The sequence below is a fragment of the Portunus trituberculatus genome, chromosome 25, assembly GCF_017591435.1.
Source record: "Portunus trituberculatus isolate SZX2019 chromosome 25, ASM1759143v1, whole genome shotgun sequence".
In the NCBI taxonomy this organism is placed as follows: domain Eukaryota; kingdom Metazoa; phylum Arthropoda; class Malacostraca; order Decapoda; family Portunidae; genus Portunus; species Portunus trituberculatus.
In genome coordinates this window covers 17,983,834-17,999,707 of record NC_059279.1, presented here as the reverse complement: position 1 = coordinate 17,999,707, position 15,874 = coordinate 17,983,834, and the positions used below count along the sequence as shown (strand labels likewise).

General features: G+C 44.0%; 2 long non-coding RNA genes across 5 annotated transcripts; one reads left to right on the top strand and one right to left on the bottom strand.

The window, feature by feature from the left end:
* Window positions 1–8,287: 8,287 nt before the first annotated feature.
* Window positions 8,288–10,076, top strand: LOC123508991. The gene is made up of 5 exons (XR_006676072.1): window positions 8,288–8,305; window positions 8,421–8,670; window positions 8,951–9,069; window positions 9,185–9,832; window positions 9,935–10,076. It is a non-coding gene; the product is annotated as an uncharacterized LOC123508991 (long non-coding RNA).
* Window positions 8,928–15,669, bottom strand: LOC123508990. 4 transcript variants are annotated; one of them, XR_006676070.1, is made up of 6 exons: window positions 15,559–15,669; window positions 11,274–12,392; window positions 10,678–10,847; window positions 9,928–10,397; window positions 9,183–9,830; window positions 8,928–9,067 (listed from the first exon to the last, which is right to left on the bottom strand). It is a non-coding gene; the product is annotated as an uncharacterized LOC123508990 (long non-coding RNA). The 4 variants fall into 4 exon arrangements; XR_006676068.1 differs by lacking the exon at window positions 15,559–15,669 and adding an exon at window positions 13,137–13,447; XR_006676069.1 differs by lacking the exon at window positions 15,559–15,669 and adding an exon at window positions 13,137–13,446 and having other exon boundaries at window positions 9,988–10,397.
* Between the last annotated feature and the right edge of the window lie 205 nt (window positions 15,670–15,874).

The following is a 15,874-nucleotide window of genomic DNA, read 5'->3' as shown; positions in this document are numbered from 1 at the left end:
AGAGAGAGGAGAGACAATGAGAAAGAGGAAACCACAAAAATGACACTTCACTGATATCCCGTAAGTTCCCCACCAGACAGAAAGATTATATGTGGCGCCAAACAAGCTTATCATATCGGGCAGGACAGTGACGTGTGGTTGCTAATGCTGCGAGCGTGTGTTGCCTGGGGACTTGACAAGGAGCGAGCAGGGCTGAAAGCATAAGATACTAGTAACGAAGAGAGAGAGAGAGAGAGAGAGAGAGAGCAGGGAGGGTGTCAGGGTGAGAGAATGGCGGATGAGAAGTTGAACAGATGTTACTGGAAAGCATATCAGCTGGTGACGTGAGAGGTGTGGAGGAAGATTTTAGGAAGCGTAGTGACGGAAAGCAGAGAACAGAACTAGCTGGAAAACATTTAGGTGAAACCGAAGGGTGTGGCTGGGTCTGGTGAAGCGAAATTGAATCAGTCCTGTTTTGGTGATTGTGTTAGTGTGTTGGTCCTTTTAGAGAGTGTGTGAAGACGTTTCATGAGTGTTTGGTGTTTTTTGTGGACATAAATGCGCCACGTTTTGTTGCTATGGTGGTATGCATTTGTTTGCAGACACTGGTCTTTGTTGTATATTTGTATGCGAAGGAAGGTTGCTCTCTCTCTCTCTCTCTCTCTCTCTCTCTCTCTCTCTCTCTCTCTCTCGACCTTGCCGTTCGCCCTTCCTTGCACTCCATCCTCCCTTGTATCGCAAAACCCCGATGTTTTTGCGTCATCGGTGTCAGTTCTTTCTCTTGGCGATGATCTGAAACTAAGTGGACGAAGAGATACTTATTGTAATAATAATAATAATGACAATAATAATAATAATAATAATAATAATAACTAACAGCAGCAGAAAGGTAAACCATGCGATAGAAAATAAATATGCTCTCATATATATATATATATATATATATATATATATATATATATATATATATATATATATATATATATATATATATAGTACTTGTTACACACACACACACACACACACACACACACACACACACACACACACAGTCGTCTACGTGTGCGTTATCTATTACCTACGACTTTGTTTGGGTGCCTACGTGACTGAAAGTCCCCTTGTTGTGGCGCAGAGAGAGAGAGAGAGAGAGAGAGAGAGAGAGAGAGAGAGAGAGAGAGAGAGAGAGAGAGCTCGATAAGTAGTTATGAGAAGGAAAAAAAAATCGATCCCAACCATTGTTTCGATAAAATAAAATATTTTATAAACCTAGGAACTCAAGACATGCGAAGCTCCATCAATACATAAGAGAAAGGGAAAAAATAGCTTATTGTCGTTTTAGAATCTCGAGAACATTCCATGAAAGGAAAAACGCACATAGCTGTCTCAAAAACCCAACCCCTTCCCAGTCCTGGACTTTAGAGGTATTCATTAGAGAGCATTGCGTTGTGCTTTGACCTACATACCTCCAGCTCTTCATCTCCCCCTTCCCTTCCTTGACAACTAACATTTACAGCCCCCAGGTAAAAGTAATTCTCTCCGTGGACTGTTAGACAACAACGGGAAAATGCAGTAGCGAAGTACAGATGCGTACGTGGCAGAACTCAGCGGTGTCTCTTCAAAAGGGGTTTGGGTGCGGTTTGCTCTCCCTCTCTTTTATCTCCCTCGCTCTCCCGCACTTGCAAGCACATGGGATGCACGCAGTCCCATGGAGGTGGCGGAGGTACGCAACATTGATCGGAGGGCGGTGGTGGAGCAGAGAGAGGTGATTGGAAGAGAGCAGCCCGGCCTCCATGCCGTTATATTTCTACCCCCTCTCCATCCCTTGCCCTCCCATGTCCTCTCCATACCCTCCGCTCTCTCGCTCCTTGTCACGTTGTTGTTGCTGTTCGTGGTTTTAGTGGTTTTGCTTGTGGTGTTATTAGTGTTAGTGGTTTTAATAGAAGATACTACCGCATTACCTCGTTTTTCTCCTCCTCCAGTACCTCCATTCCTTTCCTCTTGCTCATTTTTAGTTCTTATTGTCAGGAATTGTATTGGTAACTGGTTGTGGTGAAAGCATTTAGTACATCTTGATTGTAAGAGTGGTATATAGTTTTGACAGGTGGCATCAGGTTATGACAATCCTCCAACAAGTTTTATGCCTTTTTTTTTTTTTTTTTGTATTAATAAAAATCGTTGTGGTAGTGAGAACAATTCAACAGTATAGTGAGTGACTAATGGTAGCAGATCGTCATATTATACCCTTCCTGATCCATAACGCGGTGGTGGCGATGGTGATAGTTGGTGTGCCTAGTCAACCCTAGTGCTTGCGTGACAGTACCATGATAGTTACTAGGAAACTAAGAAATAGGTGTAATGGCAGCAACACGGTACAGAAGGTATTTGGGAGTAATGCGTAGCTGCTTTCGGAAGACAAACAATACATTTTCTTTACGCTAATAATTTAAACCCTTTCACTGGTGGTCAGACTTTCGTATAGTCATCCACAACTTTAAAACTACAAATATATGAAGTCTATTATGGCTATTTAAACTTGTTACGGTAAACTAAATGGCAAGGAAAGACGATCATGGCAGTGAAAGAGTTATAGTTATTATATCACTGGCGTTTCTACTTTCTAGAATGTACGAGATATGTTCTGAAATGCAGCGAGCTAATATCCCTTCCCGTATCCTCTTCCTCCGTATCCCCGTATGAAAATCTCTCTCTCTGGTTTTAGTAATATTGCCTTTATGAAGATAATGACAGTAATAGTGATAATAACATACTGGCCGAGGAATGAGGAAACAACTTAAGACTAAATTAGCAGACGAGAGAGAGAGAGAGAGAGAGAGAGAGAGAGAGAGAGAGAGAGAGTGTCAGGAAGTCCTTTAGTGACTGGCGAGTAACAGAAGCACTTTGACCCCGTTGCGTTGTTTGTGTTATGGAGGGACACGAGCGGCGAAAGTTCTCGAAGCGCCTACACGTGTCGACTTTTTTTTTCTCCGAAGGTCTCGTGCTGGGCTCATTATTACCAGGGGCTTCATTCACGAGGTGGAAATATATTTAGTTATTTTTCCCGTCTCTCTCTCTCTCTCTCTCTCTCTCTCTCTCTCTCTCTCTCTCTCTCAACATTTTAACACGATATCTTGCCATTCTCAGGCTTTCTATCAGTGTGTAGAAGGGAGTAAGAGTAATAAGGTATAGAATAAAAGTAACCACGCTCCTATACCTGTTCTCCTGCGCTCTCCCTCTACCCTTCACGGTTTTTTTCTTACGCTGAGGGTGAGTGACCGAGCTTCGCCTCCACTCACACTCTCTCCCTCTCCGTCTGTCTCCGCCTCTCTCTAAAGATCAAGGTCGGGTATGTTTAGATTTAAGCCCAGATAGTTTGTGTGGAGGAGAGGGAGAGAATGGATGAAAGATGGACACGAGATGGTTCACAGTTTAAAATTATGTACTGTCACAAGTATCTAGAAAGTCGTGGCATTTATCCAGGTGATTGTGTTTCTTGCCTGTTGTAGTAAGAGAGAGAGAGAGAGAGAGAGAGAGAGAGAGAGAGATTAAAAGATTTGTCATGTATTAAGTTACTGCCAGAAGAATGTAAAAAAATCGTGGGTGTTACTCATAAGCTTTTAGCAGTGAGTGTTCCTTGTTGATTGTGAGTGGAAAAGGGAAAGGTTAATAATGGGAGGTATTCTTTTATGTGGCGTTATCTCGACAACTTCCAAACAGGCTTCTCTTTGGGACTTTCAGGGATGTTTTCATGAATCCAGTGATAGTTTAACACGTATTCTGCATTATCAATTGGAAAAACCATGCATGAGAACCCGACTTGTTTCTCTGGCCATTAAAATAACATTCACTGGAGAACAGATGGGAAATTGTCTTTTTCATCTTATCTTCACACACTTCCAAGTTGCCAGGGAGGGAGTGTAAGAGCAGCAACAATCCTGTTTTGTCTCTGGCGTATACGTGTCACCATGCAATAACTTTCACATCTTATCTTGTAGCTAGACACTTAATCAAAGGAGGTGTGTGTGTGTGTGTGTGTGTGTGTGTGTGTGTGTGTGTGTGTGTGGCATCCTACGTAGAACGTTGACTGAATGTCTTACAGTCCTAAAGGTTGAGGACGTCAGGGAAACACACACACACACTCTCTCTCTCTCTCTCTCTCTCTCTCTCTCTCTCTCTCTCTCTCTCTCTCTCTTGCGTCTTCCTTCTGCCCTTGCCTTCCCCTTCCATCCCTCCCTCCTTTCTGTTTGTGTCCTTTTCGCTCCTTTTACCCTTCCCTTCCCTTACAAACCTCCCTTCCTTTCCTTCCTCTCCAATCTCTCCCTTTGTCATGGGTCTACCCTTCTCTTGGGGCATTGATTTGGGTCATCAGAACCATTAGACTCATGATTAGAGTAACGACAGACTCCCCCTAGTGATAAGCCGCCTCAAAAGTGCTGAGTGTTGGCACTGTGCGCGGGGTGAAGCCCAAGCAAGCATGCAGTTACCCCCCCTGCCTTTGGCGCCACGCTAGGGCCTCTCGTCCCCCGTGACTTGGCAGAGAATTGTAATACCAGACTTCGTTAAGGAGACACGTTTGTTGCATCAGCTTGTACGTGTGTACTTGGGTGTGCTTCGTGGTATTGTATGTGTGTGTGTGTGTGTGTGTGTGTGTGTGTGTGTGTGTTTACAAAAGATCAACAGGATTGTGTAAAAATATAAGCCTAAAACTACTACTACTACTACTACTACTACTACTACTACTACTACTACTACTACTACTACTACGGAACGCACCATCTAAATCTCCCAACAATCTAAGAACAACACTAAGCTAAGACTGATTTGAACCGCGTTAGTAACCCGACCCCACTACCACCACCACCACCACCACCACCTTCTGTCTTCATAAATGTCCACCTTCCTTCCCTTCAGTATCTTAGCGAGTGAGTGGCAAAGTGGCGGCACAATTATCGCACCACCTGAGAGAGAGAGAGAGAGAGAGAGAGAGAGAGAGAGGGAGGATCGTTCAATGGAAACTTCCACTCGCGGACTCAGTGACTCTAGCGGGCGGTGGTGCCACATCTCCGGTATAAACAAACCGCACGTGCCTCTCTCTCTCTCTCTTTTTGGCGCCCGCTCCTCACGGCCACTTCCCCAGCTAGACATTCTTACAAACTTACCCATTACCCATTTTCTTACAATAAACGTGCGTCTCTTGTCTCGTCTTTGTGGGTCCATCTTGCCAATTTGAAATGGTGATAGTTTATGTAAAGGCTTTCGCGTTGATACACCAGTTGTGAATTTTAGAGAGTTTAGACCGGTTGGGTGGGTGTTTTAAGTTTTAAGGGTGTTCCACTACGCCCATGCCTGTCCCGCGTGGCTGTGGACAAGGGGTAGGGGTGCCAAAGGTCCTTGGTTGCTAGCGTGGGAGGAATTAAGAGGAAGGGCACTGCTAGCGGGAGAGAGGGAGGCAATACAAGGTTGCGTGTCTGTTTTTGTGTTCAGCGTAATGCGCCAAGCCAGCCGGAGTGGTATGTACTGGGTGAACTGTGTTGCTCTTCCTGTGAGTCCCACAGCCTTGTAGTGCACTGTGGTGGTGGTGGTGGTTGTGGTGAAGGCCATTTTTGACGCCAGTGGCTGGGACAAAGTGCATTGAGTAGAGTAGGGAAAAAATCGTCTGTGAATGTGTTTGTTTGGCGATACTGGAGGTGGTGGTGCCAATAATAATAATAATGATAGTAGTAGTAGTAATAATAGTAGTGGTAGTGGTGGTGGTAGTAGTAGTAGTAGTAGTACGATGAGACCTACATCAAAAATAGGAAATGGATATACAATTTATTTCTCTCTCTCTCTCTCTCTCTCTCTCTCTCTCTCTCTCTCTCTCTCTCTCTCTCTCTCTCTCTCTCTCTCATGATATACTACAAAATTATTGTTGATAAAAATAACACACGGAAGAGTTTAACGCGTCACTATTCAGTATTGAATTAGTTGTTTGACGTGAGTAGTGTTTGTTGTGTTGGCCAAGACATGAACCAAAACATCATGCATATACAAGGAGGGATGAATCTACCACCACCACCACCACCACCACCACCACCACCTCCTCCTCCTCCTCCTCCTCCTCCTCCTCCTCCTCCTCCTCGTTTTAGTTTTAGTTTTAGTTGTCAAGTGCTAAGAGAGCCTTGACACACACACACACACACACACACACACACACACACACACACACACACACACACACACACACACACACACACACTGACTGCAAATCTCATCATAGATCTTTATAGTTTTGTTGCCTATTTATTTGGTGACCTTGTCGTCTTGTGGTTCTGTCTCTAAACTCGAGATGTATTTTGTTTATTCATTTATCTGTATGTACTCGTCTATCTGTATCTGTGACTTTATGCATTATTTATTTACTCATTCCACTTGCCTGTCTTCTTGTCTTTTCAAACACGAGTATTTATATATATTTTTTTATTAATCTCCATTCTATCTGTCTTCTTTTTTGCTTTACTGTTTCACTTATTTAGTTTCATTTCCTTCTTGTCTCTAATAACCTCCATACACATGAAAACTTTTATTTATTTATTACTTTTCCTCTTTATTGTGTTTCTTGTGTGATCCCCGACTCATGACGCAGATGCACTCAGGAAAACACACACACACACACACGTTATCACACAAGATGAATCACAGGCGTCTTACCACAACCAAAACTGTGGTACGCTTCTTGGCATAGAGGAAAATCAGTAAATGTGCACGTGGTCTCTCTCTCTCTCTCTCTCTCTCTCTCTCTCTCTCTCTCTCTCTCTCTCTCTCTCTCTCTCTCTCTCTCTCTCAGCTTGCCTTGTTCCTATTTTACCGTTCTTAGCTTTTTTTTTTGCCCTTCATTTTGCACTGATTCATTCATTCATTCTTTCATCCTTACCTAGTATCTTTACAATCCCTCCTCCCTCAGCTTGTCTTGTTCGTATTTACCTATTCTTTTGCGTAATTCTTCCTTCTTTTACATTTTCTCCGTTCTTTTCCATACCTATTTTTATCATAGTTTCATTAATCTCTCCAGTACATTATTATTATTAGGCAGTGTATCGTATCATAAACTATTTCGATAAAGGGCAATAAGTCATCTGTTGTTTATTCTTCCTTCGTGTATTTTCATATATTTTCTCGTTTCATTTATTCGCTCATACTGTTGCATTATTAGGTAGTGTAGCTCATCACAAGCCGTCTCATCAGAAGCAGTGACTCACCGAGCCTATGTCCTCGGAATTCAGAAACGCCTTCTCTCATACTACTACTATTTTCCAAGGCCACAGTGACAACTAGCCGGGTTTTCAAGACAGTTTTTCCTTTTAATAAACTACAAATCTTGCCAATCTATAGCCAGAATCGTAAAAGTACCCTCAAAACACGATTATCTTCAATTGGAGCATTTGGAAAGCAGTGATGGTGAGAAAGCAAAACGTTTCAGAATACGTTCTCGCGCATGTCCTTAGGATGAACTCTCGCTCTCTGCACTCATCTTCTATATAGTGCAGCCTTGAGGGATTAGCTCGATTTTCTGAACCCGGACACGGAAGTCTCAAGGAAGTGGTCATCTTGGAGGCAGACTTGAGGACACACACACACACACACACACACACACACACACACACACACACACACACACACACACACAGAGAGCCGGGTTCGAGTCCCGGTAAGCGGCGAGGCAAATGGGCAAGCCTCTTAATGTGTGGCCCCTGTTCACCTAGCAGTAAATAGGTACGGGATGTAACTCGAGGGGTTATGGCCTCGCTTTCCCAGTGTGTGGAGAGTGTTATGTAGTCTCAGTCCTACCCGAAGATCGGTCTATGAGCTCTGAGCTCGCTCCGTAATGGGGAAGACTGGCTGGGTGACCAGGAGGCGACCGAGGTGAATTACACACACCGGGTAGTTAAAGCGTGTTACATTGTATATACTCGCCTGAATGGATGAGAGAGAGAGAGAGAGAGAGAGTAGTAGCATAGTGTAGGTACTGTGGTAGTAGTTGAGTCACACAAGGACTCGCGCGTACCGTCAGTGTCTCATTTGCAGTTTTCTTTACCAAGTCTCATCCATTAACTCCGCGACCTCGCTCCTGTCTCCTCGTTATTTCATAGTGCATCTTTGTCTGCATGGTTTTTTTTTTCTTTCTTCCCACACTTTCATAAGTTGTCGCTCTTAACAGCTTCCACTCTCTCTGATCACACACAGCCGCCTGTTCGTTCTTCGTTCCGGCTCGGGCTTGTCACACCATCTTTCCATATTAATCTGGGGCTCTTCCTCCTCCCCACTCCCAGTCGACCCTACACTCATCATCGTAAGAGCAGGGTGTTCCTCATCCGTTAACACAGATGTATGTGGTGCAAGTGCAGTTTCTTCCTGTAGTACTTTCATAGATTAAACATTGAGGACTTTTTCATTTACCTTTCCAGATGGTCTTACGAAGATAGACAGGACAAGAGGCAGCAGTATTACCAGTCGTCACCAACCTCACGTTGATCTCAAAGTTTGGTGAAGTGCCGCAGGCACCTTGAGGACATCCCTGGTGCGAACCACACTCCCTGGTTGTTCAAGCTTTCCTACCACCACCAAAGGAAAGGACTCAAGACATCAGTAAGACATGGAACTTAGAGCCGTGTCGTCTGAGAGAGGAGCCAGCCAGGAAACCTCGCTGGGTGGCTGGTTTATTATGTGCTGCCTTACTTGACGGCAAGTACAACCACTCCCGTCTCCCTGACAACACCTGGGGGGATAGCTGAGGGCTTTAATTTGTAGTATTCCTTCTTCAGTACTAGTAGTGTAACACACTAGTACTGTGTGTTGTTATAGTAGTGTAACACTAGTATATATATATATATATATATATATATATATATATATATATATATATATATATATATATATACTTGATGTTGGGAAATACAAAATGGCCCATCACAGCTGTCTTTATCTCTTCTTGCAGTTTTGCAGCCTGGCGAGCGTAAACGGCCGACGTGCAGGAAAACAGTCTGCAGGTCCTAGGACCGAGAGATACAGCTGGTTGTCATTCATCACTCGCTACTCTGGGTCTGCACTCACCCTGTAGGGAGAAATTGTTGTTGTTTAAGCTTCGTTTAAAATTTGTGTAAAATATCCGAATTAAAAATATACGAATATACATGTAACTTCATCGTTATCTACAAATGTACAATTACAGAGCGTGTTGAGGGCTGGCGGCTGCTTGTGACCGCCCGCAGCGAGACGTAGGGGCAGCCCGTAACACCCGCAGCATCACGTTCATGGGCGTGTGGCGGACGAGGAATACAACTCTGGCCTCGCAACGGGTGATTATTATTTATTACCAGTCGTCACCAACCAAGTTGATCACACATCCCTGGTTGGTGAAGGACTCAAGACATCATCAAATAAGACATGGAACTTAGAGCCGTGTCTTCTGAGAGAGAAGCCAGCCAGGAAACCTCGCTGGGTGGTTGGTGCTGCCTTACTTGACGGCAAGTACAACCAACCACTCCCGTCTCCCTAACAACAACTGGGGGGATAGCCGAGGGCTTTAATTTGTAGTATTCCTTCCTCAGTACTAAGTAGTAGTAGTGTACTAACTAGTAGTACTGTGTGTTTGTTATAGGGCTTGTCAAACATAACAGACTACTTATTTTATATACTTGATGTTGGGAAATACAAAATGGCCCATCACAGCTGTCTATCTCTTCTTGCAGTTTTGCAGCCTGGCGAGCGTAAACGGCCGACGTGGAGGTAAATAGTCTGTAGGTCCTAGGACCGAGAGATACAGCTGGGTTGTCTGTCATTCATCACTCGCGCTACTCTGGGTCTGCACACACAACCTGTAGGGAGAAATTGTTGTTGTTTAGGATTTATTGTTAAAATATAATATATACATTAACCGTTTCAAATTTGTTGTGTAAAAATATACAAATGTACATCACAGAGCGTGTTGAGGGCTGGCGGCTGCTGCTTGTGACCGCCCGCAGCATCACGTACATGGGCGTGTGGCGGACGAGGAATACAACTCTGGCCTCGCGACGGGTGAGCAGGCGGTCGCCGAGGACAGGGAGTAATGTAAGAATGGCGGCTGTGCCTCCTGCAGTGGTCACGCTCCTGGGAGCCTTCACACAGCTCCTCCCTCGCTGTAGCAGCACGCCGTCTGCCCGTGGTTGGTAGTCGGTGGCGGCGGCGTAACAAGCAGCCTGCTGCTTCTTTCCCTCGACCAACCAACGCGTGTCTGGCTAGCGCCTTCAATTGCTTCAGGCTGATGGGGACGAATCTGGTCACTTAGGGTCCCTGCATCTCCAGCGCCCGCGCCTCCACGTTATCCCCGCAGTGAACTGGGGCGGCGACTCTGCTATGAGGATTAGTGCTCCTCACCAGCGCCGCACAGCCGCGGGGGCCCTCTGTGGCGTGGAGCAAGTGGACGGGTGTTTGCATTCCGTGTTGGGAGGTGTAGGATAATTAATAGAATAGGGGTTTTATTGGTGGTGATGGGAAGGAAGGGTCAGAGTAGGTGCTGCATGGGAGAAGAGAAAGATGCAAGTTTCCATATAGACAACAAAACAAATTAATTGTATAAAAAACTATTTCTTGTCCAAATTGACTTCAAGACTTCAAAATAAACTTTCTTATCCAAACTGACTTAAATGATTTATTTAACTTGCTATAACAACCTGTACCCACTTCAACACTATATACTACGTAGGAATGTTGCCAGGGTTGAGGGCGGAGCAGCTTGACACACGGCCTTCCCTCGCTGGCCATCACCCCATCATGGCTGCCAGGTAAGCTGAGTAGGGAAGTTCTTCGGGCCGGCCTACCACCAACACCGGCTTGCACATCAACGAGGAGGCCTGAGGAGAGGAATACTTGATTGAGGGTGGTGATGGTGTGGGAAGGCAGGAAGCAATAGATATATATATAATAATTTAGAAGAGATGAGTCAAGTTATGAATGGCAGGGAGGGTGATCAGGGATGGCAGACAGTGCCTTCTCCCTTAACAAAAACATCAGAAAAGGATATTTTGGCAGTATACATTTGAGACCCCGACCTACTTGTCAAAAACATTATACTTTGTCATGCATGGACAATGAAGCAGTTATAGGAGTAAATTACAGTAACTTGTCTGAACTTTACAGGGACTGGTACACTGAAAATCCTCTAGCAGTGCAGTGGTTCATATAATTTTACTTCACACTTTAGTCAAACTCAAGGGGGGAGTAGGAATGTTTGATCTGATGGGTTAAGCAGCTTCCCTCGCCAGTCCCAACACACTCACCCTTGTGATATTTCTGACATAGTTGCATCTTCTCGGTTGGCAGCTTGGCAAGGTTCATTTTGGCTTCCAGTTAACCTTCGCTCCACACCTGGTAAGAAAGTGAGAGGTCAGTGAAAGAGAACACCTACCTCCCCCACATCAAGCATACATTATTATAGATTAACTCCGTAGACGCCTCTTCTTCTCTGCCCCTTTTCTCCCTACATGTCTCCTTCCCTAACTTACTCTCTACCTCCTTCCCTATTCATGATTCTCTTACATAGCGTGGTGTGTGCCCATCTCATCTCAGGCTGTGATACCGGCGGCGGCTGGACATGTAGAGTCAGTCACTGGTGTGGTGTGTGGCGTGGTATGGCATAGCATGATGGCAGTGGGCGAGGCGAGGTGGCTGACGAAGTCCCTCCCTCCTACACTTTCAGCTCATTCACTACTTGTCGCTAAAGTCGCTAATATCATGAACAAATTCACCCCAAAAGTAACAGAACATCCACACGACCCACACATACCCAAACACACCAAGAATTAACATCGGTCCCACACATCCAGAAACTCAAAGTACTAAAAACACTCAAAAACTCTGGGAAAACTAACCCCAAACACTCAAAACACCATGAAACGTCTCAAAACACCCCCAAACATACCCAAAACTCCCTAGAAACACCCATTATACCCCCACACCACAAAGCACACCCAGAACACACACTCAACACTCAAAATGTCGTAAAACATCTCGAAATGCCTCCAAACACTCTCAAAACACACCTAAATACTCCAATACCATCCCAACACTCAAAATACGTAAAATACACCTAAATCCATCTACCACACACTGAACATAGAAAATGCACCCATAACACACAAAATACACCTAAAATATTTACAAGAATCCAAACACATCCAAAACAAAATGCAATACTACCCAAACACTCCCTAATAATTGAAATACCCTAAACACACCACCTAAACACCAGAAAGCATTACAAAGAACGACAAGATTACAAAGGGATACTTAGCTAAATATTTAAATTTGGTTTCTTTCTTTTTTTCCTTTTTTCTTCGTCGTCCTCTTTTGTTTTCCCCTTTTTCTTCCTTCTGCTGCTTCCATCTACACATCGGACCCTAGAAATGCATAAAAACACTTAGAAAACACTAGATATTAAGAAAAATAGACGAACTGAGTGGCTGGAAGAGATGCCAGCCCAAAGCTACGAGTCACCATCTTGGCTGTGACATCAGGGAGAACGGGAACAAGGGTAACTCGGGTAAATCACGTAAATAATAATAAAAATGACTTACAGGAAAAATGAAGCCACAACAGAATGCTTCATATTTTAGGACTTGATAGATACTGTAATATCCACATCAAAATATCTCCTGGCTAATTAGTTTTAAAGAAATGTCTAAAGTAAGTATGTTAAAAGTATAGACATTTTCACTTATAAGACTACTAAAGCGTCCAGCCATTTCGACTTCATACTTCTTTAAATAATATTACAGTATAAAATCCTTCCTCAGGCATCCAACACTTACCTAAAAACAGAAGTGAACGAATGAAAGAACATATTTGTAGAACAAAAACATTTAACTAAATTCATTAAAAACTTGAAAAGTTCAGCCATTTTCACGAGTACTTTGATACATTTTACAGAATCTGAGGTATCTTAAGGCACTCTACAACGAGTTTGACCGTGAAACAGAAAAGTAAACAAGTTAAATAAAAAAAAAATGTATTATTAACCATTGTCTTGTGGTTTGGTGCTGCTAAAATTGCCGGTAACATGGGAACACTCCTCACCTGCGTGTACGTATGGATGTGAGTTTGGGTGTATTTAGGTTGACTTTGGTGCGTTTGAGTGTACTTACAAGTGTAAAGGTCCGTCTACACAAGCGGGCAGAAGCGAAGCGTTTGCCCAGCAACATTTTCTCCACCTTTGCCCGGCTGCAAACGAGCAAACTGCTCGTTTGTAGACAAGCGATTTCACCGGCCCCTGAAGTGCGCCACTGCCAGGCATACGAGGTTACAATGTTGGCTTTATGTCCATGACTGGCAGTTTGCTAGTCTCTACACCAAAACATGTCTACCTCTCCGTCAGCAAAAGTGTAACTGAGCACAATAACAGCTTTTTGCGGTCCTTGGTTCTTCTGTCGTACCGAAGTCTAATCAGATACACGGATCCGCTGCCTGGTTGTACGGGTGCTCGCCTCTGACTGAAACAGGCAAGGATTGCTGTGTAGACATCGGTTTCTGTGAGTACGGAAGTACTGCGAGTACAGAAACCGATGTCTACACAGCAACGCTTGCCTGTTTCAGTCAGAGGCAAGCACCCGTACAACCAGGCAGCGGATCCGTGTATCTGATGAAGTACTGCATTCCTAGACCACTGAGACAGGCAAACTGGCAGTCATGGACATAAAGCCAAAACATTGTAACCTTAGGCGCGTTTTTGATAGTCCACGCTTAAGGCAGCCTTAAGCCTGGCTTAAGGCTGACGTCATTTTGTGTTCTTTCATGTCCCCAAACTTGAGCCAGAGCGTAGCCCGCCTTAAGGCAGAGCCGGCCAAACTCAAGCCAGCTGCAGAGCAGGCTCGACTTTCCGCTAGCCAGTTGTGACGTCACATGTAAATAAACAAATAAGACATGACGAATGAATGTTCCATTAGCTGCTGTTGATAGTTCTGCACCAAACTGAATGCTGTTTCAGTATCTTCTGGTATCTCTGGCAAGTCTGGAAACATGATGGACTGGACTGTTGATGCAGGGAGGAAAGATAGCAACTAGGATGATACCAGCTTTGAAGCGCCTGGAGTATAGAGATAGATTAAAGGCATTAAACATGTTTTCATTTGAGAGGAGATGTATAAGAGGGGATATTTAAAATGTTCTCAGATACAAACTACATAGATGTGAGATCTTTCTTTACCTTAGAGGAGGGAAGTAGGACTACAAATCATGGCAGGAAGATTAGAAAGCAAGGCTGCAGGTTAGATATAAGAAAATATTTCTTTAGTCATAGGGTGGTAGACTTCTGGAATGCATTGCCAGAGACGGTTGTAAATAGCACTAGTTTGACAATGTTTAAAAACAGATTAGATAAGCACTTAAATTTATTAGATTTATAATTATGTATAGCGCTGCATGATAGTTTTTATAAGAAATTTACTATAGTTAAACAAGACATGATCCCCATGTATGGGGACCACAAATTGTAGAGGATTTCGCTGCAGGACTTAGCCCTGTTAATGGGCCAAATATTTAGAATTAGTATATAATGTATTGTGTACTTGTAAGTGTAACTTTAAGTACTGATGACGAGGTCGCTGTGCGACTGATACAGGATAACCTAGATGGGCCCTGGTGGCCCTTTGTTATCCTATTATTTATGTTATGTTATGTTATGTTATGTAGGAAAGATAAGTTATAAAGCTGCAGCATATCTTGCACTTCCTGTTCGTCTGCCATCTTTATTGTTGTCATCTGTCAGCTGGTGCCTGGTCACGTGATCAAAGGTCTAGCAGGCCCGTTTTCCATTGTCCCAGGTTTTGCTTAAGCCTGCCTTAAGGCGAGGTCTAGCCGTAGGGGCATTAAAAAACGCAGCTCTTGTGTATGCCTGGCAGTGGCGCACTGCAGGGCCTGGCGAGCAGTGCCCGGTGAAATCGCTTGTCTTCAAACGAGCAGTTTGCTCGTCTGCAGCCGGGCAAAGGCGGAGAAAATGTTGCCGGGCAAACGCTTCGCTTTTGCCCGCGTGCACTGCCTCCTGTGGACGGACCTTTAGAGCAGTGGTCCTTAACCTTTTTCATTGCCCGTACCCCTTAATATCTCAGAAAAATTTTTCGTATCCCCTCCAATATAAATACTATACAAACATATGAAAAAGATTAGTGATAGTGTTTACAGCACTAGCTTAAAAAATTGAGACAATTATAGTAAGAGAAAAATTAGGAAAATATGTTCTGCTTTCTCATGATAAATATACGGTACCATTGCACTGGCTGCCATGTCTCGTACCCCTAAGTTTAAGGTTTCGTACCCCTTGGGGGTACAGGTACCCCAGGTTAAGAACCACTGCTTTAGAGGTATACAAGAGTGTGTTTCATGTATGTATGGCAAGTCCGCCACCCTTCAGTGTAATGAATCAATAATAAATATAAAAACTCGAACAATTCCTTCCCCACCCTCGCCTCGTTCAGTCGTCACTTTTGCTTCCTATCCACTAATCACAGTCTCTTCTTGCAAATCTTCATTCAAAAAGCAGTGCACGTCATTATAACACAAACACGTCCTTACCTGGATTATCACACCACCACCACAGTCCGCTCTAAGGGCCGGTTACGTCCTCCACCGGTATACGTACTCACGCACACCTCTTCCGTCTGGGGCCGCACTGAGATGCTCAGAATGGAAGCCGGCTGGCCTGCTGGGGGTTCATTTTCTCGTCTCGAAGCGGGCGAATGATACCGCTGGTTCTCCCTGTGAAACACTCATCTACTTCAAGTCCAGTGATACATTAAGCATTTGCAAACTAAATAAGTGTGAAAGTATATTATATGCATGCATGTACAGAAATGAGTTAAGTAAGAAAGAATCACCGGGATTGTGGTAT